Genomic DNA, 23,695 nt, shown 5'->3' with positions numbered 1-23,695 from the left:
CCTTGGCCTCAGCCTTGGCCAACAGCCCCTGGGCTCAGCTCCTCTGCAGCTCATCATAAACACTGTCTGCTCCAGGCACTGCTGCTGCCCAACCAGCTCCTGCTTTCTGTAGGATCAGCCCTGGGAGCTGTTTCTGTTCCCTCAGTGGCACAACATCCCTGTTCTCACCCTGCCAAAGAAAGCTGTTGGTGCCAAGTGTGGCCAGGATGAGCCATTGCTGGGACTGAAGCCCCTCTCTTGGGGCCCTGCACACAGCGCTCCAAAAGGAGCCCTTGGAGCTCTCCTGGGCCAGCGACTCCCTCTGAGTGGGGCCTCTCCCAGCCGGGAACTCTCCTGTTTGCTGCACTCGGGGATCCCCAACAACGACGGAGCCTGGGCCGATCTCCCCGCTCCTCCAGGCTCAGCCCTTTGCCTGCTGGGGAGATGCCAAAGGATCCTCAGGGAGCATTTCCTGCCCTCAGGGGAATTTCTCACAGGTGCCTTGCACTGACTCTTGGTGTCTGTGTGTGCACAGGAGTGCCTGTGCTGGCGAAATGTGGCAGAAATGCTGCTCTCTGAGGGGTCTGAGTGCCTTGGATAGCTGAGTCAGTCAGTCCTGTAAGTAAGGGTGAGTCACAAGCTGTAAGCAAAGTTAAATGCTGCTAAGAGTTGTTCTTTTCCTAAGTCGTTGCGTTCAATATAGGTTTTAAGCTAAGTTGAATATTGTTAAGTGTTATTCCACTGTGAAATCATTAGGTCATAAATTATAAGTAAGGTTAGATACTGTTAAGTGCTGTTCTTTTGCTAAATGCTGAAGTCTAAGGTGTCAGTCAAGTCCTGTTAAGTTTGAGCTCACTTTAGCTTTTAGGCTGCATTCCTTTTATCCTTGCCCCCTGTTGCCTTCTTGTGAAGGCCGCGATGACCTGGTTTCAGGGGCCCAGCACTTCGATCTCCTTTTGCGGGATCCCTTGTGGCCAATAACGGACGCTGACACCAATGTGGTGGACGGTTAAAGGCGTTTATTGAGAGGTCTTGAGGGTATTTATGGACTAAGGGGTCTCTCTACGTCAGACAGGGGTTTGGCTATACTTTCTAGGGTTAGTATGGAGTGGAAAGTTACTGGCATGCATAGGTTAGGGGGGCTACACGTCTGGCTACATTCCAAGGGTGATCCTTATCTATGGGGAGGGGGGTAGAAGGATTCCTGTAACTTTCCGTTACAGCCCGAAATCTTCCGAGCGCCTGTCCCTGGCCTACCACACTTCCCCCCCCTCTTTCACAAATGAACGAGGTAGTCTTATACATAGGCACTGAAATGAGGTAGGAAGTTGAGATCTGATTAGGGGAAAAGGGTCTTGGGAAACCTGAGTAAGTTTCTGCCAGGCAAGTCTCTCGTGACTGGCAGCATCTCCTGTTGAGTTCACAGGAATTGTGGCTGTCCCAGGAACAGGATGTTAGCCCGTTCTATGCGGGCCTGAACGAATGAGACTAGCTTGTTCAGCAGACATGGCCCGAAGGTAACAGCTAAAAGCAGTATTGCCAATGGACCTATCAGGGTAGAAATCAGGGTGGTTAGCCATGGTGATTGGTTGAACCAGGATTCGAACCAGTTCTGTTGGGCTTCCCTGTCTTTCTGTCTCTGAGCCAGTCTGTTTCGGAGTTCTGCCATGGAGTCTCTAACGACTCCTGTATGGTCAGCGTAGAAACAGCATTCTTCTTTCAAGGCAGCACACAGGCCCCCTTGCTGCATGAACAGGAGATCCAGTCCTCGCCTATTCTGCAGGACCACTTCTGAGAGTGAAGAGACTGACTTTTCTAGGAAGGAAATGGATTTCTCGATCCTCTGCAGGTCCTCATCGATGGTCATCTGCAGCTGGGACAATCCTTGGTGTTGAGTCGCTAGGGCTGAGACACCTGTTGCCGTTCCAGCTGCTCCTAGGCCGAGCAGCATTGCGATAGTTATACCTGTTAATATTTCTCTCTTGTGGAGCCGGTTGTTATTTTCGGAAAGGTGGTACACCTCTTCGTCTGAGTGGTACAGGATCCTAGGGATGATCAGAACTTGAACACAAAAGTCGTTAGAGTTATCGAATTTGGCAAGAGACACGCAGGGACTTACTCCAGATCTCTGGCAAACCCACATCCCAGATGCGGATGGGACTACCCACTTATTATTCTTCCTGTCGGGCTCAACTACTTCGGTGCAGACGTCGCCTTTCCGCTTAGCTAGGGTTGCATTGCCAAAGCATCTGCCCTGACCTGTGACTTGACTCAGGGTAATTCCTTTGCGGGGTGTGTCCCATCTGCACTGGCGAGGGGCATCGGCTGTGGAATAGCTGAAAGGGGTATCTAAAGCGACTCCTTCGTAAAAGGGGGGTTTAACATCGTAACAAAGCCAGCAGGACTCGGTTAGGTTAGGGTTAGATTCATTCAGGGATAAAAAGGTAGCTTCTAACATGCGAAGGATTGGGTTCGAGCCTGAGCTGGCTGATTGGCCTATCTGGAAGGCTTCCTCATCGCCAGTCGGGACGTCGGTGACCCTTGTGGGTAGGGGTTTGGGGTAGGTCATGTTTCTCCCTTTCTGTGTGCTTTTGCCTGTGGGAGCATAGGGTAGGAAGATCCCCTGCCCCACTATGGGTTGGCATAGATGGGCCGTCTCGCATCCATAGCGGGAGGGGGCTGAATCCCGCACGTCCCCTCCCTCTCAAAAAGCATACGGCTTATTTGCACTATATGAAAAGGGAGTAAATCATCATTGCTAAAAAGACCATCCACGAGAGTGGAAACCACCCCTGAGTTAATTCCTTTTTCTGAGATGGCTTTTACTGTTGTTTGAACGTCTTTGGAATTAACGGGAGTATACGTTCTTTGCTGGTTCCCCTGGGGTCCCGTAATTCTCACCGGGAAGGCATGCACCGATGCTGCGGATGCCCATTCCGCGCATTCGATTTTGATTTTACCCCAGTCGGTGAGTTCGTATTGGGGCTGGTTCCCGGTTGTGTTAAAAGTTTTAATTGGTTTCGTCCGAAACCGCATTGATTCTGTTTTCTCTGCCTCCGAGTCGCTGCTGGACTCAGTGGGCTCTGTAGAGCGATCCGGGGAGCTGTGGCTCCCTTCAGAGTCGGAAGTCGACTGCCAATATACTTCCGGTCTCTGCTGCCGTTTTGTCCGGCTACGGCCCCGCTCCTCCCCTCGGGGGCGGTGCTGATGTTGGTGGCGGTGCCGCCCCCTGGGCTCGCCCTGCCTCCCGCAGGGAGGGATTTCTCCCATATATGGTGGCATCAGTGGGCGCGGCTCCCGAGCGAGTGCCTGCCCTCTGTCGCACCCCCACGCATGCGCGTCTGCTGGGACCCTCGGCTCTCGGCCGTGCATGGGCTCAGCGCTGGTTTCCCGCACGTGCGTGTTCGCGGTTGGCCGCGGTTCTGGGTTCGTCCCGCCGCGGACCGGCGGGCTCCACCCCTCTCCCCGGCCATCCGCGCCATATTCAAACGGGTAGGGCGGCGGATCCCCTCCGCCGCTCGCCCGCGCGCTTGCCCTCTCGATATTTCGGGCTTCTGTCGCCAACCCCTCCCAAAAGGACCGTGCGAGTCCCTCCGCTTCTTGCGCTAAGTCGGCTAGCGGCAGGGAAGGGTTGGGTGGGGGGTCCGCGGGCACCCCGGGGGGCTCCGGAGGTGGTGTGGGCCCCGGCGGGTCCCCTGAAGGGGTCAGGGGGTCCCCCGGGGGCTCTGAGAGCTCCGGGGGCTTTGGGCTGGAGGAGGGATGGGTCGCGCCCGGTCCCCCCGTCTCCCCGCTCTCAATCGAGTCGCCACCAGGGGGGTTTCGCGTTCCCGCCCCCTCCCCCTGCTGTGGCGCGATTAACAAACAGGAGCGCGCAACGTTCCACGTCTCCTGTTCTTCTAATGCTTTGCGTAGGGCGGCTTCTGCCTTTCCCCACGCTTTCAGGCTTTTGCTGCTGCCTGTGGCTTTTGTGTCCTCTGCTAGCGCGACAGTACATTTCTGCCACACCCCAGGGTGTAATATATCTATGGGTCGAGAAAGGACCCCAAGCTCTAAGAGTCTCGTCAATGCGAGATTAAAATTCCTGAGCTCACATTTGATTCCCCATTGCATATGTATCAAACTTACGACCTTCGCTATCGCTTCCATACGAATCGCGGGTCTCTGGGGCGTCCCCCTTCTTCGTTATGGCCGTTCCGGCGTTGAGTGCTGTCCCCTGGCCAGGAGTACTCCCGTCGCCCGGACTCGTCCCTCCGTCCCGATCCCGGGTTTCGGCACCACTATGTTGCCTTCTTGTGAAGGCCGCGATGACCTGGTTTCAGGGGCCCAGCACTTCGATCTCCTTTTGCGGGATCCCTTGTGGCCAATAACGGACGCTGACACCAATGTGGTGGACGGTTAAAGGCGTTTATTGAGAGGTCTTGAGGGTATTTATGGACTAAGGGGTCTCTCTACGTCAGACAGGGGTTTGGCTATACTTTCTAGGGTTAGTATGGAGTGGAAAGTTACTGGCATGCATAGGTTAGGGGGGCTACACGTCTGGCTACATTCCAAGGGTGATCCTTATCTATGGGGAGGGGGGTAGAAGGATTCCTGTAACTTTCCGTTACAGCCCGAAATCTTCCGAGCGCCTGTCCCTGGCCTACCACAGCCCCCACTGTCCTTTAGGCACACATGCATGCATGCAAAGACACACAGACAGTTCATGGTTCATTTCTGGTTTGACTGCCTGGATTTGGTTTGGTTTTGTTGTTGCTTTGTTTCCTTGGTGTGCCTGACATGTCCAGTCAGGAGCAGAGTGACTCTTGCCAAGGAACTCTGTGGTGCTGTCCCTTAATATTAAATCTGGTTTTTGCTGATCCCTTGCTGGGGATATTTTAAGCGCTCTCTGCCCCTCGTTTGTAACAGGGTGAAGGAGCCCTGGCCCAGGCTCTGGCCCTGGGGGACACGGGGACGCTGCCGGGGGGTCCCTGTCCCCCTGTGCCACCCCCAGGGCCCCGGCCCCCCGTCCCCGTGTCAGGCTCTGGGGTCGATCTCGTGGAACATCCTCTGGGGGAGGCTGCGGCGCCGGGGGCGGGGGGACCCGGGGGGACAGGGGACCCCGCTGTGCACGAGCAGGGTTGGACTGCTCTGGGGGGAACTGTGAGGGGGGCCGGGGCAGAGTGACCTCCCCAGTGACCTCATACAGCCCCTGTGATGTCACAGTCCCAAGGCTGGCATATCACTGTGTGGTGTCATACAGCTGTGCAGTGAAATCACAGAAGACACTGTGATGTCACAAAGTCACTCCGTGATGTCACAGCCTGTTCTGTGATGTCACAGCCTGTTTTGTGATGTTACTCAGACACCCAGTGATGTCACACACCATTCTCTGACATCACCGAGCCACCCTCCATGATCATAGAGTCTGCTCTATGGCCTCACACCCTACCCTATCATGCCACAGCAACCTCTGCGATGTCACAACCCCCTCAGTGATGTCACATGAGCCTCTCTGTGATGCCTTACACCCACTCTGTAATGTCACAGCACACACTTTAACCTCATAGCCTGCTCTATGATGTCATACAGCCATGCTATGACATCACAGCCTGCTCTGTGATGTCACACAGAGCCCTGTAGGACACTGTGGCGGCTCAAAGACGTCACACAAAAATCTCTGTGATGTCATAGCCCAATCTGTGACCTCACACAACCCACTCTGTGTTGTCACACAGCCCCTTGCTGCCATCACAGCTGCTCTGTGCCTCTATGACACAGCCACAGAGGTGCTGCTGTGACACAGCCCCCTCTGGGACATGCCACAGCCCCTGCCAGTGCTGAGCCCCTGGGAGCTCTGACTGTGCCCTGCTGGTGTCCCTGAGGGGCCCTGGCAGTGCCCCAGTCCTGCTGGGCTGTGCACAGGAGCTGCTCCTGGCCAGAGCTGTCTCTCTGCAGCTCTGCTGCCCTTGCCAGGAGCTGCCTCTGTGTTCTGATTTCAGAGCAAAACCAGTAAAAGATTCCAAGTGAGAAATACAATTTATCAGGAAAAGGGATAAAACCATATACATGCTATAATAGAAAAGAAAAATCAGTGACAGAGTCAGAATACAACCAGACACCCTGCTAGTTAGGGGGTGGTAGCACTCCAGATGAAATGGTCTTGTTGAAGTGGTGATCCTGTAGAAACAATCTGGTAGCTCTTGTCCTCTGGAAACCAGTGGGTAAGGGCAGCTATTCCTCGGGCAATCCAGTGGAAAGACTGACTGCTCTGTCCCAAAGCCCAGATTGTATCCAGGTGGGGATGCTGAGCTCCTCTCTTCTGGGCAGGGAAACTCACAAAGGTCTGAAATCGTTCTGAGTCATGGGGTGGGTCCTTGATTACCCGATAAACAGAAATGGCTCCTGGAGGGAGTTATCTCTGAGTCATGAGGCAAGACATTGATGGGCCCATTAACAGGAGATAAGGAAAAAAACAATGTCCCTCCTGGTTTCAGCAGCTCTTGAGGATGGGAATAGAAGACATTTTTCTATTCTAACCTAGGACACTCTGGGCCAGCAGCCTGGCCCAGCTCAGCAGCACAGACTCAGCACAAGGACTTCAATGACCCTCTTGAGGCTTTGGTGCTTTTTGCATCACACTCAGTCCCTCAGATTGTGCTCAATAAACTTCTGGAGAACTCAAACTCACGTTCAAAGTCCAAAGTTTCATTAACTTTAAATGGGTACCACTGAGGGACACAACTCATGTGAAAATATCCCCAGGTTCCAGGTAGAGCAGAACACTGGAGGCACTGATGAGAGCTGGGGACAAGCAAGGGAAACGTGTCTCTGGTGCTGAGCAAAGCTGGATGTGTTTCAGGAATGCAAAGGGCCAAGACCTGAGCCCCAGCCCCTGGCCAGGCAGATCCTGTCCCTCCCTCATTGCTCAGGGCTCTTGCTGGGGCACTGGGATGTGGGGATGTGCAATGCCAAGGGCAGGAGCATGGGGCGGCCCCTGCCAGGCTGCTGAGCAGGGACAAAGAGGCAATGAGGCCCCAGGGCTGCAAGGGTCACTTGTCCCCTGCTGGCCTCAGGCCCAGGGCCAGCAGCCATGGCCAAAGTGCTGCAGGAGTTGGCTCTGGCAGGGCTGTCTTGCAGCTGCTGCCCATGCCTGTGCCCTGTGCAGCCCAGGCTGTCCTACGGTGTCCCTGCCCTGCGCCTCTGTCCCTGCAGGCTGTCGGCATCCCCCGGCAGCCCCACCTGGCTGGCCCCTTCCTTTGCTGACAGCTCTGCCTCCTGCCTGCCTCTGCCTGCCCACACAAAGCCTTGGGCTGCTCCAGGCTCCTGCTGGGGGACGTGTTGCACCACAGCCCTGCCCTGCCAGGGAAATTCCTTTCTGCTGCTGCCCAGTTGGGGCCTCCCCAGCTGCCCTTGCTGCCATTATTTCCTTCTCATGCTTATATCCTCTAGGAAGAAAAGCTCCAGCCTCTCTGAAACCACCCTTCAGCCCCTACCAGGCTACTCCTGTTCTGTCCTCAGTCTCCACCCCACTGAGCCCAGAACCTGCAGCATCTACTTGTGGGTTATGAGATGAGGCCTCCAAACCCCATCTTGGAAGATGTTTGGGTCCTCTCCAAAGTCTGTGAATATGGAAAAATAGTGGTCAAAGGTATTTTCTCCCAAATCTTGCAGTGGCAGAACAAGGGTCCACATGTCTAAAGCGAATGAGTCTGGATTTCCATTTGTTAGAAGGAGAAAATAATTTACAAAGATGAGAGTGGAACAAAACTGCAACTGTTTTTGCAGAGAGGGTGATGCACCAAGCCAGGAATTGTCCAGGAACAGGAGCTTTGTGCAACCTGACCCAGTGAAACCCCCTGCCCTTCCCAAGGATGGAATTCCTGTAGTGTGGGTTCTCTGATGTGCTGGGTGCCCTCACAAGGCTTCTGGCCAGAATGTCTGCTGAGGGCAGCCAGGCTGCTGCAGGGGCAGTGACCTCGCAGCCATCACCATGGTAGCCCTGTCCCCTGGGGCTGGCTGTGCCCTTTGCTCTGCCCCTGCCTTGTCTCTGCTGGCATGAAGAGTTTTGTCATTGATATCTTGTCCCCAAGGTGCTGGGGCCAATGGCTTCCCAGTCAGGCTCCTGGAGCACAAGTGGCTTTTCAGAGGCCAGCCAGAAATGAGCCCTGAGGCAACAGCTCTGCAGTGGTGGCCACCAGGCCGGGCTGCCAAGGGAGGCTTCTGGCCATGGCCTGCAAGCAGCTGCTGCTGCCAAGGTGCCTTTGGTGCCTCAGGCTCTCCCTGGCACAGCTCCCAGCACGGCACTCTGCCCTTGTGCCCGAGGCCTTCCCTGTGCTGGGGCTGGCCTGGGGCTTTTCCTGCAGCGGGACCTGCCCTGCAGATGGCACAGGAAAGGCAGTTTCTGCTGGAGCAGGAGGCTCTGCCTGCAATGGCCTCCAACAACTCCAGAAAGGCCCTGTTGACTTCAAAATTGCTTCCTAGAGCACGATATTCTAATAATTGTTATAGCTCCTGTACTGTGGAGTAAATAATTGTGCTAGTGATCTTTCCATCTGATCATGATCAGAATCAATCAGAGGTGTATTTATACTAATTTATCTGGTATTCTATCATTAATCCTGTAGGACAAATTGTGTTAAAGTTCAATTTCACCTGTCCAATGCTTTCGACCTTTGACAAAGTCAGGGGCAGGAATGTGATCCAGCCGCTGCCAGTCTCCTCTCTTAAAAGGAATTTGAGAAGTCTAGGGCTCCTGCAGGGCTTTGAGGATCCATGGTGGCTGTTGGCTGTCATTTCTCCACCTCATGTCTTAGCAGGAGTTTCTCCAATAAAGACACAAAGCTTTTGTGTGAAGCTCCCACTGTGCCCATGACAGGAACCCCTGTGAGTGTCTGGGACATCCTGGCTCTTTGGCCGCCTGGGGACTCCTGGGATGTCACCGTGGAGCCCCCGTGAGTGCCTGTGACAGATCGGTGCCTTTGCAGCCCAAGGTGCCCTGGGATGTCACCATGGAATGGCTGGGACTGCCTCTGACCACAGGGCTCTTTACCATCCCCAGAAAGCCCTGGGAGGTCTCCATGGAGCCCCTGTCTCTGCCTGTGACATTCCAGCTCTGGAACAGCCTGGAGACTCTTGGAAAGTCCCCATGGAACCCCTCTGAGGTTCTGTGACAAATCTGAACGTTAGCAGGCAACCATCACCAGCCCCCTGTTGCTATGCTCAGTTTCCATGGAAACCATCACCAGACCCCCTGTTGCTATGCTCAGTCCCCTGGCAGCTCCATGGAGACCCCATGCCAGGGGTGGTTGCCATGGCCAACAGGGCTGGCACCAGCTGGGATGCTCGGTTTCCACGGGCTGGGCTTCAGGAATGGGATTCCCCAATTTCCTGCCCCCACTAAAACCGCGCTTCCCTCGCTGCCCTCCCGCCTCCCATGGAAAGCACAAAAGGCAAGGATCCCAGGCTGGGATAAGAACAATTTATTGGGAACAGCAACGAGATAAGAAACAAATAGAACAGAAACAATATTGATAACAGAAGGGATAAATAAAACTGTTTACAGGGAAAATTAAAACACGACTCACTGGGTCTGCCTGGCCACAATTTCCCCTGCCTGGAAAGGAGACCCTTCTCCTCACTGAGGGAAAGAGAGACTCTCTTTTCTGCCCCTGGCAATGTTCTGAGGTGGGAGTGAATGTAATGACATGTCGATGGCCAGACCATCATGTTTTTCAATCCCACATCATGTCATCGGCAGCGGCAGGAAAAGGGACAGGTGTCTTCCCAGCATGGATTACAGGGAACATGGATTCCCAGGACTCTTCCCAATGTGGGCCCTCTATTGGGAGATGAAGCTGGAGCATGCATGAAGACCTTCCTGCAGCTGGGGCATTTGCAGGGCTTCCCTTACTGGTGGCTCCTCCGTTGGTGTCTTGTCAAGTGAGAGCTGGTGGTGAAGCTCTTCCCACACTGGGGACACTCGTAGGGCCTCTCCCCAGTGTGGATGCGCCGGTGGGTGATGAGGGTGGAGTTTTGCTTGAAGCCCTTCCCACAGTCAGGGCAGAGGAAGGGCCTCTCCTCGGTGTGAATCCGCTGGTGGCAGAGGAGATCAGAGCTGGTCCGAAACCTCTTCGGACACTGGGGACACTTGTAGGGCCTCTCCCCATTGTGGATGCGTTGGTGGATGATGAGGGCGGAGCTTCAGCTGCAGCTCTTCCCACAGTCCCCATGCTCGTAGGCCCATTCCCCAGTTTGGATCATCTGGTGGCGGATCAGGGTGCTGCTCTGCCTGAAGCTCTTCCCACACGCCAAGCACTTGTAGGGCTTCTCCCCATCATGAAGGTGCTCAGGGACCACCAGCTCTGAGCTCTGGCTGAAGCTCTGTCCACCTTCCTGGCTCACGGTGGGTCTTTCCTTCTCAGAGCACCCTGGGCTGGGTTTGCAGCCCCTCCTCCTGTGGAAACTCTGGGGCTTTTCCTCCATGTTGGAATTCTGCACCGTGGAGCCACTTAAACAGCCTCTTCCACGAGATTCTGCTGTGGGGATTTGTCCTCCCTGGTCTCCATCCTCAGCTTCTTCCCTGGGGGAGGAAGGATAGGGAGAGGATGGGATTTGCCTCCGTGCCACAGGGAAGGGGAAGGAGATTCCCCCAGAGCATTCCCAGCAGGACGGGGTTGGCAGCAGGGTTGTCCTGCAGCCAGGGGCTGTGCTGGGCTGGGAGATGGAGAAGGAGAGAGGGGGAAAGGGGCACTGACTTCCTCCTCACCTGCATGGGTGTCCCGGGGCTCCTTCCTCTTCCTTGCAGCCTCCTCCTCCATCTGGCAAAGGTTTGGAGATGGGAAATTCTGTTTTGGGAAGAAAACAAAGGGAGCACACATTGTCTTTTGTACTGGTTTGAAGGCAAACCTGGGGGAGATTCTAATTCAGAATTACAATTTAATAAGTAAATTTAGATCAAGGCAATGATACAGAAATACTGCCTTAAACATACAGAGTCAGGATATAACCTGACACCCTGCTGGTCAGGGTGGTGGCAGCAGTCCCATTAAATGGTGGCTGCAGTCCTGTTGGAGAGATGAACGTGATTCTGTCCAAGTGATCCTGTAGAAGGGTCTGGTCTTCCTCTGAAGGTCCAGGGGTGGTTCTGGAGCTCTTGTCCTCTGGGAATCCAGAAGGCAAGCTGCTCCTGGTGTTGCAAGGCTCAGCTTATATCCAGGTAGGAATGCTTGGATCCTCCCCCTGGGTGGAGCATCCCACAATGGGATGATGGAATTTTATCAGTCCTGCAGTGACACTCAATGGCCCATTCCCAGAAGATATCTCCCCTGGAGGGCGTTATCAGGGCTGAGTCATGGAAGAGATAAAGAACCCTGCCCCACCTGTTTATAGCAGTTGATGAAGATGGCGATTGAAAACATGCATTGGGTTCCATCTTACATTGCAGCCTGAAACAGTGGGGGAATCCCTGCTCAGGGGGTGAACACCACCCCCCTTACCCAAACTGGCTCAGGTGTAAAACCCCCACCCTGGGAAGGCCACACACACAGGGGACAATGTCACACTTGGACCACTCCAGGGGAGGTCTCTGCCCCTGTCACTCCCTTGCTCTCCCCCCTTTTCTCTTTCTTTCCATCTCTCTCTCTACCTCACATTTACTGTTCAATAAAATCCACTTTGGATTTGGTCTTGTTAGCACCTTAACAGGGGCAGAGGTATTTCTCTAACAATTTGCGTAAGCAGATTGTGACATTATTTTTGCACAGTGAGTTCAGGGCACTCTTGTCTCACCCCAGGTGCCTTTGACAACAGCATGGTTCCCTCCACTGAGAAGGTTGTGTTTTTTTCTGGAAGAACTCTTGGAAACTTAGTCACAGTCCCTCCTTCCTCCTGGGGAACTTATGGAAGAACTGATGGGGAAAATGGCTGTTGTGGGTGGCAGTGAAAAAGAAAATATTTTGTTGTCCTTCCTTGAAATGTTTGTTAAAATCACTGGAGAAGAGGGAGCAAATTATATCAGCGTGACTGACAAAGTTCATTTACTCCAAGGTGAGGAACACAAGGCTGCTAAAAGTCCTACAAGAAGCCCAGCTCAAGTAGCTAAATTCCCCAATAACTCCAGCCAGTGGTCTCCGGGAGGATTTTTTTGGAGAGTGTTCGGAGCCGGCAGATCCCCGACTCGAGCCCCGGATATCTCCGGGCTCCCTAAGAGGAGCTTTTTCGGGGGCAGAGGAGCCGCGATTGCCCCTCGGGAGGGTCCCGGGGGGTCCACGTGGGGATGGCCCGGTATCGATGGGGCGGGACATTGGTTTTGGGGATCCCCGTGAGAGCCGGGGCTGTGGAACGGGGGACCCCCAGGGCGGGGAGAGGGGAAGGGGCGATACCGGAGCTGGGACACCCCCGGCAGCCCGGAGATGAGGCGGGGACGGGACCCCCTGACCCTGACAGGGGCGTGTGCTGGGGTGACTTCATGATGCTCGTGCCCCATCGGTCCCTTTAGCCCAGAAATGAGTTCTGCACCTTTAAGGCTGGTTCTGAGAGAGAAGGGGAGGAGGAAGAAGCTGCAGTTTGTTTTCATACACTGCACTCACTCCTCCACATTGTGGCTCCTGGATGGACAGAGGGCAGGACAGAGCTCTCCTTTGCTTTTAGTTAGTTTTTAGCTCTCTGAGGCAGAGAAGTTGCCCCAGCTGTGGTTTTTCTTTTTTCTTTGGAGCTGTTTAAACCTGCTCTGCACTGAACACACAGAACACCACCAGCAGCTCGCACCCGTGGCCCACTGGGCCTGGCCTGGGCCGCGGCTTTTCCAGCACTGGAGGGACTGATAAGAGACTGATAAGAGACTGATAAGAGACTGAGTGAGCTGAGCTACAGCCCAGAGAGGGACTTTCTGTGTTTGTCATCTCTTTTGGAGTGGCAAGAGGTGTTATTGTTCAATATTGTTCTTTCTTTGTGCTGGTGAATGCTTTGCCTGGTAAATAAACGTTTTTTCCACTTTTTTCCAAGGAAATCTTTTCCCAATCCGGTTGGGGGAGGGGCTTCTTAAATCTGCTTTCTAGAGGAAACTCTTTTGGAGATTTTGTCCCAAATTTGCCCCATACGAGGCCAGGGTGGTGGGAAGAGGGGGGACCTCCAAGTGGCGGAACTGGGGTGAGGCTGGAGAAGGGGACCCCAAAACCCCCCAGCATCCCTAAGCAGGACCCTGGAGAGGGGTCCTGGGGACCCTTTAGGATCCCCAGCAGCCCTGAGATGGGGGACCACCAGAACCCCGGAGGGATGAGACTGGACATAGGACACTCCTGGTGGCTTTTTTAAATTAAGTCTTGACTTTTGGAGGTTTTTATGGACATCAGGTGACTTCTAGAGATGGACTTGGGCAAGGGAAATCCCCAAAAAAAGGCATTCACACCCTGTTTTTCCTGAAACCAGGATTTTCCCCAAACCATCCTGCAGTGACATCCCCCATGTCCTGCTCTGGGTGAGCTCAGTCCCAAACCTGACCCTGATCCTGGTCTCAATCTCACTCCATGTTTAGACACACTCACTGTTCTGAATTTATTCTTATCCCAGCCCCACACTCATCTAGCCCCAGACCCAATTCCAACCCCAGACCTAAAGCCAATCCCATTTCTAGTCTTAACCCCAATCCCAGCTCTAATCCAAATCTCAGCCCCAGCTCCAAGCCCAGCCCCAATTCCAGCCCCTTCCTAAATCCTCAGCCCCAAACCAAATCCCAGGTTCAGCCCTTCTGGGGGTTTGGGGGTGTCTCTGTCCCTGTGACCCCGATGATGTTTGGGTGGGGTCACAGCAGGGCTGAGAGGGACAGAGACCCCCCCAGCCTCCCCAGGGGTGAGAAGGTGGCAGAGCCCCCCCAGCCCCGAGCAGCCTCAGCGGTGAGAGGGACACAGAGCCCCTGGTGCCCAGCCCTGCACAGGCATTGCCTGAGGCCAGAGGGATGGAGACCCCCCGAGCATCCCCCAGGGTGAGGGGACAGAGACCCCCGAGCATCCCCTGGGCTGAGATGGACAGAGACTGCCCCGAGCACCCCCTGGCACAGGGGTGAGAGGGAGGGAGACCCCCCAGGCATTCCCTGGAGTGAGAATGATGGAGACCCCTGGGGAATGGCCTGGGGTGACAGGGACAGGGACACCCCTGGGGAATGGCCTGGGGTGACAGGGACAGGGACACCCCTGGGGAATGACCTGGGGTGACAGGGACGGGGACAAACCCTCCCAAGCCCCTCTCAAGCATCCCCCAGTCTGAGAGGCTCAGTGACCCCTTGAGCATTCCCTGGGCACTGGACAAAGTGAAGTTGTTTCTTGACAAAAATCAAACTTAAGCCTCCAGAAAATGCCTTGAATTTACTCTTCCCACAAGTAACTTGTGGTGGAAACGCGAACAAATTGCAAAATTTAATAAACTGACAGTAGAAGCAATTCTGTGGCAATTCCAAAATCCATTGGTCCTGCAGAGCTCCAGCTCAGCTGCTGGCACATTCTGATAAAAGAAAAGTGGAAATTCGGCCCAATACATTGTGATACCTCTTTTATGAAAAGAGTATGAAAAGGAAGGGAAAGCTCTGTGTAGATGTCACAAAGGTGACAGGGAGTAAGAAAAAAAATTATTCTTAGATTTGGTAAAGCCCCCGGCCTGTGAAAAAGAAAAGGGGGGACAGCCAGGGACTGAGAGGGACAGAGATCTCCCCTGGAGTGGTCCAAGTGTGACATTGTCCCCTGTGTGTGTGGCCTTCCCAGGGTGGGGGTTTTACACCTGAGCCAGTTTGGGTAAGGGGGGTGGTGATCACCCCCTGAGCAGGGATTCCCCCACTGTTTCAGGTTGCAGTGTAAGATGGAACCAAATGCCTGTTTTCAATCGCCATCTTCATCAACTGCTATAAACAGGCGGGGCAGTGTTCTTTATCTCTTCCATGACTCAGCCCTGATAACGCCCTCCAGGGGAGATATCTTCTGGGAATGGGCCATTGTGTGTCACTGCAGGACTGATAAAATTCCATCATCCCATTGTGGGATGCTCCGCCCAGGGGGAGGTTCCAAGCATTCCTACCTGCATATAAGCTGAGCCTTGCAACACCAGGAGCAGCTTGCCTTCTGGATTCGTAGAGGACAAGAGCTCCAGAACCACCACTGGACCTCCAGAGGAAGACCAGACCCTTCTACAGGATCACTGCTTGGACAGAATCATGTTCATCACTCCAACAGGACTGCAGCCACCATTTAATGGGACTGCTGCCACCACCCTGACCAGCAACAGGGTGTCAGTTTATATCCTGACTCTGTCAGTTTAAGGCAGTGTATCTGTATCATTGCCTTGATCGAAATTTTCTTATTAAATTGTACTCCTGGTTTAGACCCTCCCCAGGTTTGCCTTCAAACCAGTACAAAATCCAGTGTGCTCATCCTTTGTTTTCCTCCTAAAAGAGAATTTCCCATCTTCAGTTCTTGGCCAGATGGAGGAGGAGGCTGTGAGGAAGAGGAAGGAGCCCTGGGACACCCAGGCAGGTGAGGAGGAAGTCAGTGCCCCTTTCCCCCTCTCTCCTGCTCCATCTCCCAGCCTAGCACGGCCCCCGGCTGCAGGACGAACCCGGTGTCAACCCCGTCCTGCTGGGGATGCACTGGGGGGATCTCCTTCCCCTTCCCTGTGGCACGGAGGCAAATCCCATCCTCTCCTTGTCCTTCCTCCCCCAGGGAAGAAGCTGAGGATGGAGACCAGGGAGGACAAATCCCCACAGAAGAACCTCATGCAAGAGGCTGTTTTGAGTGATTCCAGAGTGGAGGAATCCAACAGGGAGGAAAATCCCCAGAGATTGTACAGGAAGGGGGGCTACAAAGCCAGACCAGTGTGCTCTGAGGAGGAAAGACCCACCCTGAGCCAGGAAGGTGGACAGAACTTCAGCCAGAGCTCAGAGCTGGTGGTGCATGAGCAGCTTCATGATGGGGAGAAGCCCTACAAGTGCTTGGAGTGTGGGAAGAGCTTCAGGAAGAGCTCCCACCTGATCCGCCACCAGATGATCCACACTGGGGAATGGGCCTACGAGTGTGGGGAGTGTGGGAAGGGCTTCAGCTGCAGCTCAGATCTCATCAGGCACCAACGTATCCACACTGGGGAGAGGCCCTACGAGTGTCCCAAGTGTGGGAAGAGGTTTCAGACCAGCTCCACTCTCCTCCTGCATGAGCGGATTCACACCCAGGAGAGGCCCTTCCGCTGCCCTGACTGCGGGAAGGGCTTCAAGCACAACTCCCACCTCATCACCCACCGGCGCATCCACACTGGGGAGAGGCCCTACGAGTGTTCCCAGTGTGGGAAGAGCTTCACCAGCAGCTCTAAATTGACAAGACACCAACGGAGCCACTGGTAAGAGACGCCCTGCAAATGCCCCAAGTGCAGGAGGAGCTTTGTGCCCAGCTCCAGCTTCAACCCCCATGGGAAAACCCATGTTGGAAAGAGCCCGGGTGATCCATGTTCCCTGTGATCCATGCTGGGAAGACACCTGTACCTTTTCCTGCCCCTGTCAATGACATGGTGTGGAATGAAGAACATGAGGGTCTGGCCATGGCCATGTGATTACATTCACTCCCACCTCAGAACATTGCCAGGGCACGAAAGGGACTCTCTCTCCCTGAGGAGAAGGGTGTCCTTTCCAGGGAGGGGAGATACGAAACTTGGAAGAGCCAGTAGTTGATGTTGTAGTTTTCCCTGTAAACAGTTTTATTGATCCCTTCTGTTATCAATACTGTTTCTGTTCCATTTGTTCCTTATCTTGTTACTGTTCCCAATAAATTGTTGTTATCCCAGCCCCGGATCTTTGCCTTTTGTGCTTTCCATGGGAGGCGGGAGGGCAGCGAGGGCAGCGCGGTTTTAGCGGGAGCAGGAAATTGGGGAATCCCATTCCTGAAGCCCGGCCCATGGAGACTGAGCATCCCAGCTGGTGCCAGCCCTGGTGGCCATGGCAGCAGCCTTGGGAGTGGGTCCCTGGCTGGGGCTGTGGGAACCTCTTCCCTCTGGTGCCCAGGGACAGGAGTGGAGGGAACGGCTGCAGCTGAGCCGGGGCAGGCTCAGGTTGGATGTCAGGAAAAGGTTTTTGCCCAGAAGCTGCTGGGGCCCTGGCCAGGCTCCCCAGGGCAGGGTCCCAGCTCCAGGGCTCTCTGAGCTGCAGCAGCATTTGGACAGCACTGCCAGCCCCAGGCTGGCATTGTTGGGGTGTCCTGTGCAGGGCCAGCAGTTGGACTGGAGGATCCTGATGGGTCCCTCCCAGCTCCACCAATTCTGTGGCTCTGGGATCCCATGAGCCCGGGGATGGGACTGGAAATGGTTGCCATGGCAACGGGCTCTGGCTGCAGGCCTGAGCTGGTGTCCATGGCAACCACCCCTGGCATGGGGTCTCCATGGAGCTGCCAAGGGACTGAGCATAGCAACTGGGGGCTGGTGATGGTTGCCATGGAAACTGAGCATAGCAACAGGGGGTGGTGATGGTTGCCTGCTAAGGATCAGATTTGTCACAGGCCCTCCCAGGGGCTCCATGGGATCTTTCCAAGAGTCTCCAGGCTGTTCCAGAGCTGGAATGTCACACGCAGAGACAGGGGCTCCATGGAGACCTCCCAGGGCTTTCTGGGGATGGTAAAGAGCCCTGTAGTCAGAGGCAGTCAAAGCCATTCCATGGTGACATCCCAGGGCATCTTGGGCTGCAAAGGCACTGATCTGTCACAGGCACTCACGGGGGCTCCACGGTGACATCCCAGGAGTCCCCAGGCTGCCAAAGAGCCGGGATGTCCCAGACATTCACAGGGGTTCCTGTCATGGCCACAGTGGGAGCTTGAGGCAACGTTTATTAGAGACGCTCCTGTTGGGTCATGAGGTGCAAAAAGGATCCCCAATAGCCCCCACAGATCCCCAAATCTCACTGTTGGATCAGTGTTCCATGCTTTCTTTCCTATGGAAAAGAACCATCCTTCTCTTCCAGGTGTCCATGTCTGAAATTGGGATTCCACCTCTAAAATTCCGTATATCAAAGGGTTGCTCCCAGGCACAGCCTGCCAGTACCATCAAGTCTGTGGGCCTTGGCCTCTGGTGGGTGCCTCTGCAACACTGGGGCTGGGTTCTTCCCTTCCCATGGAGATCACTGGGACACTGTGGGGACCTCATGGAACCAAGGGGATCCTTGTGGCACCACTGGAGCCCATGGAACCAAGGGGCCATGGTGACACAGCGGGGCTTCATGGAACCCAGAGACCATTATGGCTCTGTGGGGCCTGATGGAACCATGGAGACCATTGGGACCCTTCAGGGCCTGGTGTCACCAAGGGGGCATTATGGCACCTCAGGTCCTCAGGGAAGCGAGGGACCATTGGGACACTGTGGGGCCTGATGGAACCGAGGGAAGATGGAACAGGTCTGGCTGGCTTGGCCTCCCAGGGGCCACCTGACAGGTCTGGCTGATGTCAAGGGCTGCCTCTCATCAGCTCCTGGAGCACTGGGGCTCCATGCTCTCCTTGCTATGGGAAAGAACCATCTGGCTTTTCAGATGCTGTAAGAGACAGTCTGAAGTTGCCCTCATTTGCCTCACGACTGTCCCAAGGACAGAGACCGGGACCCTGAGGACCCTGACTGGAGCTCTGGCCTGGCTGCGGTGGATGCTCACCAAGGGATTGTTTGCAGGTGTGTTTGCAGTGCTGCCATGGTCGCTGCTTCGAGCAGGGGGCTGGCAAAGGAGCAGCTCACCCTATATGCTGGCACCTGCTTCATGACAATAGCCCATGAATTTCCCCACCTCTTGGCCAAATGAACTTTCTGGGGTAACTTTGGTGGTCCCCCATGGAAAATCCTGCATCTGCTTCACAACCACCGTGATGGACAGAGATTGAAGCCCCCTCCCAAGGACTGAGACTGAGACCCCTATAACCCTAACACGGGGAGGGGTTGGCCTGATTGAAGTGAGATGTTTGCCCAGGTGTGGTCATTGGACCAAGAAAACAATTGCTCTCACTCACTGCTGAGATTGACTTATCCTGTTTTGGAACATGGACTGTCTGTACTCGTTTTCAAGAGACTTATTCTTCATTGTCTTTTACCTGTTCCCCCCTCAGCAGAGGACTATAATAGACCCCTGAGTTAACCAAGACTTTGAGATTCTCCCTGACGTGACAAGACAGATCTATTGGCTGGACCACATGAGGATTTAGTCTCTCTGTTTGGTAGCTATATTCCCCCCTCTCTTTCTCTCTCTCTCTATCCTTTATCTCCTTTCTAAATCCTTCTATTGCATTTGCTGTGGGCACTCAATAAAAGGTGCATTTATTTGATTAATACTGAAATCCCCTTCGTGTTTTTTTTTTGCACTCTGAGATCAGTTAATGAACCATCACGACCCCCACTTGTATGAGCAGATTGTGACAGATGCCCATTGCCAAACTTGGTACTCTCCCTAAAAATTTCCTTAATGCAATGGTATCTCCCAGAAAAAAACCTGCCAGCTCTGGCTGGCCTTGGCCTCTGGTGGCCACCTCTCATCTGCCCCTGACACACTGGCTCTGTTCCTTCATTCCTACGGAAAAGAACCGGTTTTCATGTCCAAGGGCCATAGACAAAAATTAGCATTTGGCCTCCCAATTTCCTTATTTCCAAGGATTGCTCCCAGACAAAAGTAGCCAGGACAGACAGGTCAGGCTGGCCCTGTGCTCTGGTGATTTTCTTAGACACTGAGCTGAATGTTTTCATTTGAAAACACCTTGGGTAGGGCCCAGAGATCTCCCAAGGAGGGGTTTTGAGGCCTCGGGCACATGAGCACTCCATATGGACAAAGGAGCTCTGTGCTCTGTGCTGTTGTGGTGGTTTTGCATCACGGAAGTCATGTTCTAAGAGGAGCTGCTAGGAGTTTCCTCCGTGTCTGACAAAAAACCCAATCAGTAATTATCTTTGAGAATTGACAATCTGTTAAACCACTAAGGAAACTGTACACGCCTCTGTGAAGACACATGTTAAAGACGGGAAAGCCTGGGAGGGTCTCTTTCCCTTCTGGCTAGCACACAGGTAACAAGGCTGACCCGGCCCCATCTCAGCCAGGCTGGGCCGGGCGGCTCCTGCCGTGGGGCCGGGCCCCTTCCCAGGGACCCCGCCAGGCCCCATCGGCTGCCGGGCAGGGCAGGGGAGGCCGCGGGGCCGAGGCCGGGCTGGGCCATGGCTGCAGTTGGGAACATCTGGGCACTGCTGAGCCCTGCCCCGCCGCCAGCCCGGGCCTGGCCAGGATCCGCCGGGCCCCAGGAGCAGCCCCGGGCCGGGCCGGCTCGGCCAGGATTCTGCCACCCTTGGGGTTCAGCCGCAAGCCCCGGGCAGGGGCAGGAGAAGTCATCAGCCCCCGGCCGTGCTGCTGCTGTGCTCTGGCCTGGCTGCTGAGATCCTGGCCCTGCCCCAGCGCGGCCCTGCCTGACACAGCCCCAGCACAGCCGCTGCAGAAACCTCCATCGTAAAACAGCACCGAGCCCGATCGGGGTCACGGAACCATCTGCAGGCCCCGGGTGAGATATGAACTCTTTCAGTGCTTCCATCCTCCCTTGAGAGAGAGAAAAGGACAACGTGCAGGCACACAGAGAAGCAACATGAAGACACCGAGGTCAGTGAAGGGGAAGTTGAGTCCCAGATGGGAGGGATGAGAAGATGCCTTGATCTTGGGGCTGAAATCCTCTTGTAAAGCTATGGGGAAGGATGTAATTAATATATCAGACTCTCTGTTTACCTATAATGCATTGAAATCTATGGGGAGATGAGTTGTTCAGCAAAGACCTACATGCTAAAGTTAGCAAATGTTGAAGTAGCTGTGATCCCATGAAAAGTTTAAACAGAGAAAGAGAGAAGAGTGGTGACATCCTGTGCCCTCATGGAGAGAAGAAGAAGATCTCTGTTGTCAGAGATGAAGATGATTTCAGAAATAGATGAAGAGAATCTTTGCTCTTCAACAGATCATCTTTAAACTCATACCCCATAAGTTGACATGGCCCATAAACACAGCTGTGGGAAAAGCTGTGGAAAAGGGAAGGGACTTCACAATTGCAGATTTTCCGGGCAGCTGCTATTCATGGCAATTGAGAGCCACAAGTGAACTTTTTTCTTATGGAGAAGTCTCCATAGCATGAAAGAGAGACTCCTCTCCCTAAGTGAACTGAAGAAAGACTGTTCTAGATGGTGTAAACTGAATGAAAATTTCAGATTTTGTCTCCTTGCATTGTCAGTAAGAAAGAAAAGGTTGCAGGGAGAGGAGAAGTGTTCAGGTTCTTATTACTCTTTCTTCTATTTACTGGTAATAAACTTTTCTATATACCCTTTTAAAATTTTGAGCCTACTTTGCCCTTCTCCTAATCCTGTCTCACAGCAGGAAATGAGTAAATATATTCCAGGGAGTGCAATGGTAAATTAGCCAACACTGATCCCACTGAACTAATAGATGAATTGGCTGAGAAATCTCAAATTAACAAACCAAAATCACTCCAGATACTTTCCTGATAAACTGCATTAGAGCAGAGGGAAATCAAGGCAGAGCCATGGTTTGTCAGGACTTGCTGCATCCTGATGAGCCCTGTGGTGCATTTGGAGCTGAGCCCTTGAACCTCAGGGCCTGAGAGGAGATTGCACAAACCTTGCCAGGAGTCAAAGTCAGAAGAAAACCCCAAAGTGTCTCAAAGCATGAATGGGTCTCACTGAGGTCCATCCCCAACACAGGCTCCTCATGGACTCCTTAGAGGAGAGAATTGGAGGCCAGGATTGACCAAAAACCTCTGAGAGTCTCAATGTGAAAAGGAAATTCCAAACTACCTTAAAAAATTGGAGAAGCTCAAAGCATTACTGAGCAGCACTGAGTGTCAGCACAAAGCTCTCAAGGGACTCATTAAAGCAGATAATTGGGGCCATGATTGCACAAACCTCTCACAGAGTCTGTATCAAAAGGGAAACACCAAGTACCTTCAAATAACTGAAGTACCCTGAAGCATTAATGAGCCCCACTGAGTGTTGTTACTGACAAAGCCTCTCCAGGGACTAATTACAGCAGATAATTGGTGGCCATGATTGCACAAACCTCTCACAGAGTCTGTATCAAAAGGGAAACACCAAGTACCTTCAAATAACTGAAGTACCCTGAAGTATTAATGAGCCCACTGAGTGTTGTTACTGACAAGGCCTCTCCAGGGACTAATTACAGCCGATAATTGGAGGCCATGATTGCACAAACCTCTCAGAGACTCCAAGGCAAAAGCCAAACCCCAAGTCCTTTGAAAAAGCTGCAGTCCCTGCAGGGAGCATTCAGGAGCCGCCAGGGCCATTGCTGAGCAAGGCTCCCCAGGGACTCCTTGCAGCAGATCCTTGAGGCCACTGGGATGTGGGCTAGGGGGGGATGTTGAGGGCAGCACAAGGGGCTGACAGTGCCCAGCCTGGCTGGGGCTGGGCCAGGAGGGCCCAGGGCCTCAGGACAAGGTGTCTCCTCCCAGCCCTTGCTGGCACAGACCCTGCTGTGCCCCAGGGCACCAAGACTTGGCTTCTCTTTGTCCCCACCTGTCATCACTGCCTGCAGTTCTCTGCTCTGCCTGGGGCCTGGGGACACTTGCTCAGTTGTGTCCCTCAGTGGGAGCCATTAAAGGTCCAAGAAAGTTTGGAGTTGGATTCTGCCTTGGAGTTCTGGAGAAGTTTCTTCAGCTCCCTCTCAGGGACTGATGTTCAGGGCCTGAGCACAAAGCCCCAGAGGCTGATTAAAGTCCTTGTGCTGTGTCTGTGCTGCTGAGCTGGGCTGGGCTCCTGGCCCAGAGGCAGCTCCTTGTCACCCAGAAGAGCTTCAAAAGCACATTTCTCTGGATGAGCAGCTCTTGTGCCAGCCCAGCAGGGCCGGGGCACTGCCTGCAGCCAGCGCGGGCACAGCACAGAGGCACAGAGAGCTTCAATCAGTCAGGGCTGGGAAGGGGCTGAGAAGTGCCTGGGGCACAATCACTGCCAGCCCTTGGCACAGGAACCTCTGGCTGCAGGACAATGCAGCTGCAGCTCCTGGAGCCATCTCCTCAAGCTGCAACATCCCAATGCCTGCAGAGCCTGTGAGTACAAGTCTGAGTATTTCTGGGGCAGGGGAGGTGAAATGAAGCTCTGACATACTGAGGGCTTCTGATCAGACATATAATATTTCCAAGGCAGGGATTTTATTGAAAAATGGGAAATTTCCAAAAACTTTTGTGTTCCGTTTTGTATTTTTGGAGAATGGAAGGGAGAGGGGATAAATATAAAAGAATTATATGAATATCTATTTATGAATTTTGACAAGTGCTTGAGACATCCAAACTGTTCCTTTCAGTGACCAAGAGGTTCACAGGAGATCCCTAATATGCTTTCAGCCACTCTGCCCATGGACAGCAGCAGCATCACCTTTGCTGGAGCCATCAGGCTCAGTCTGAGCTGTCCTTTCTCCAAGCTGCAAACAGAACCTGTCCCCAGCCAGTGCCCTGCAAACAGGCAGGGTTCTGTAGGGCCAAGGAGAGTGCACATAGATTTGGGGCTGTGAGTGCTGGCAGGGAGAGATCAGGCACAGGGAAACACCTGCAGGAGGAAAATCTGCAGGAAGCAGAGAGAAGATCAGGCAATGAGAGAAAACAAAGCCCAGCAATGCTGTGGCAGGGAGAGTTTAGAGATGCCCACAGGATCCCCTGCAGTGCAGCCCCTCCCTCTGAACAAGCCCCCTCCCTCCTGTGCCCCAGCC

The 23,695-nt window shown here is 53.9% G+C and overlaps 2 pseudogenes; one reads left to right on the top strand and one right to left on the bottom strand.

The window, feature by feature from the left end:
• Positions 1-10,440, bottom strand: part of LOC139605313 (zinc finger protein 271-like) — a 188,732-nt pseudogene extending 178,292 nt beyond the window's left edge.
• Positions 1-23,695, top strand: part of LOC139605320 (zinc finger protein 850-like) — a 364,871-nt pseudogene that overhangs the window by 316,632 nt on the left and 24,544 nt on the right.

The sequence above is a fragment of the Agelaius tricolor genome, unplaced genomic scaffold, assembly GCF_023055355.1.
Source record: "Agelaius tricolor isolate 1412-34295 unplaced genomic scaffold, bAgeTri1.0.p SCAF_64, whole genome shotgun sequence".
NCBI lineage: Eukaryota > Metazoa > Chordata > Aves > Passeriformes > Icteridae > Agelaius > Agelaius tricolor.
Note: the sequence above shows the minus strand (reverse complement) of the source record. Positions and strands in the feature narration are given on the sequence as shown.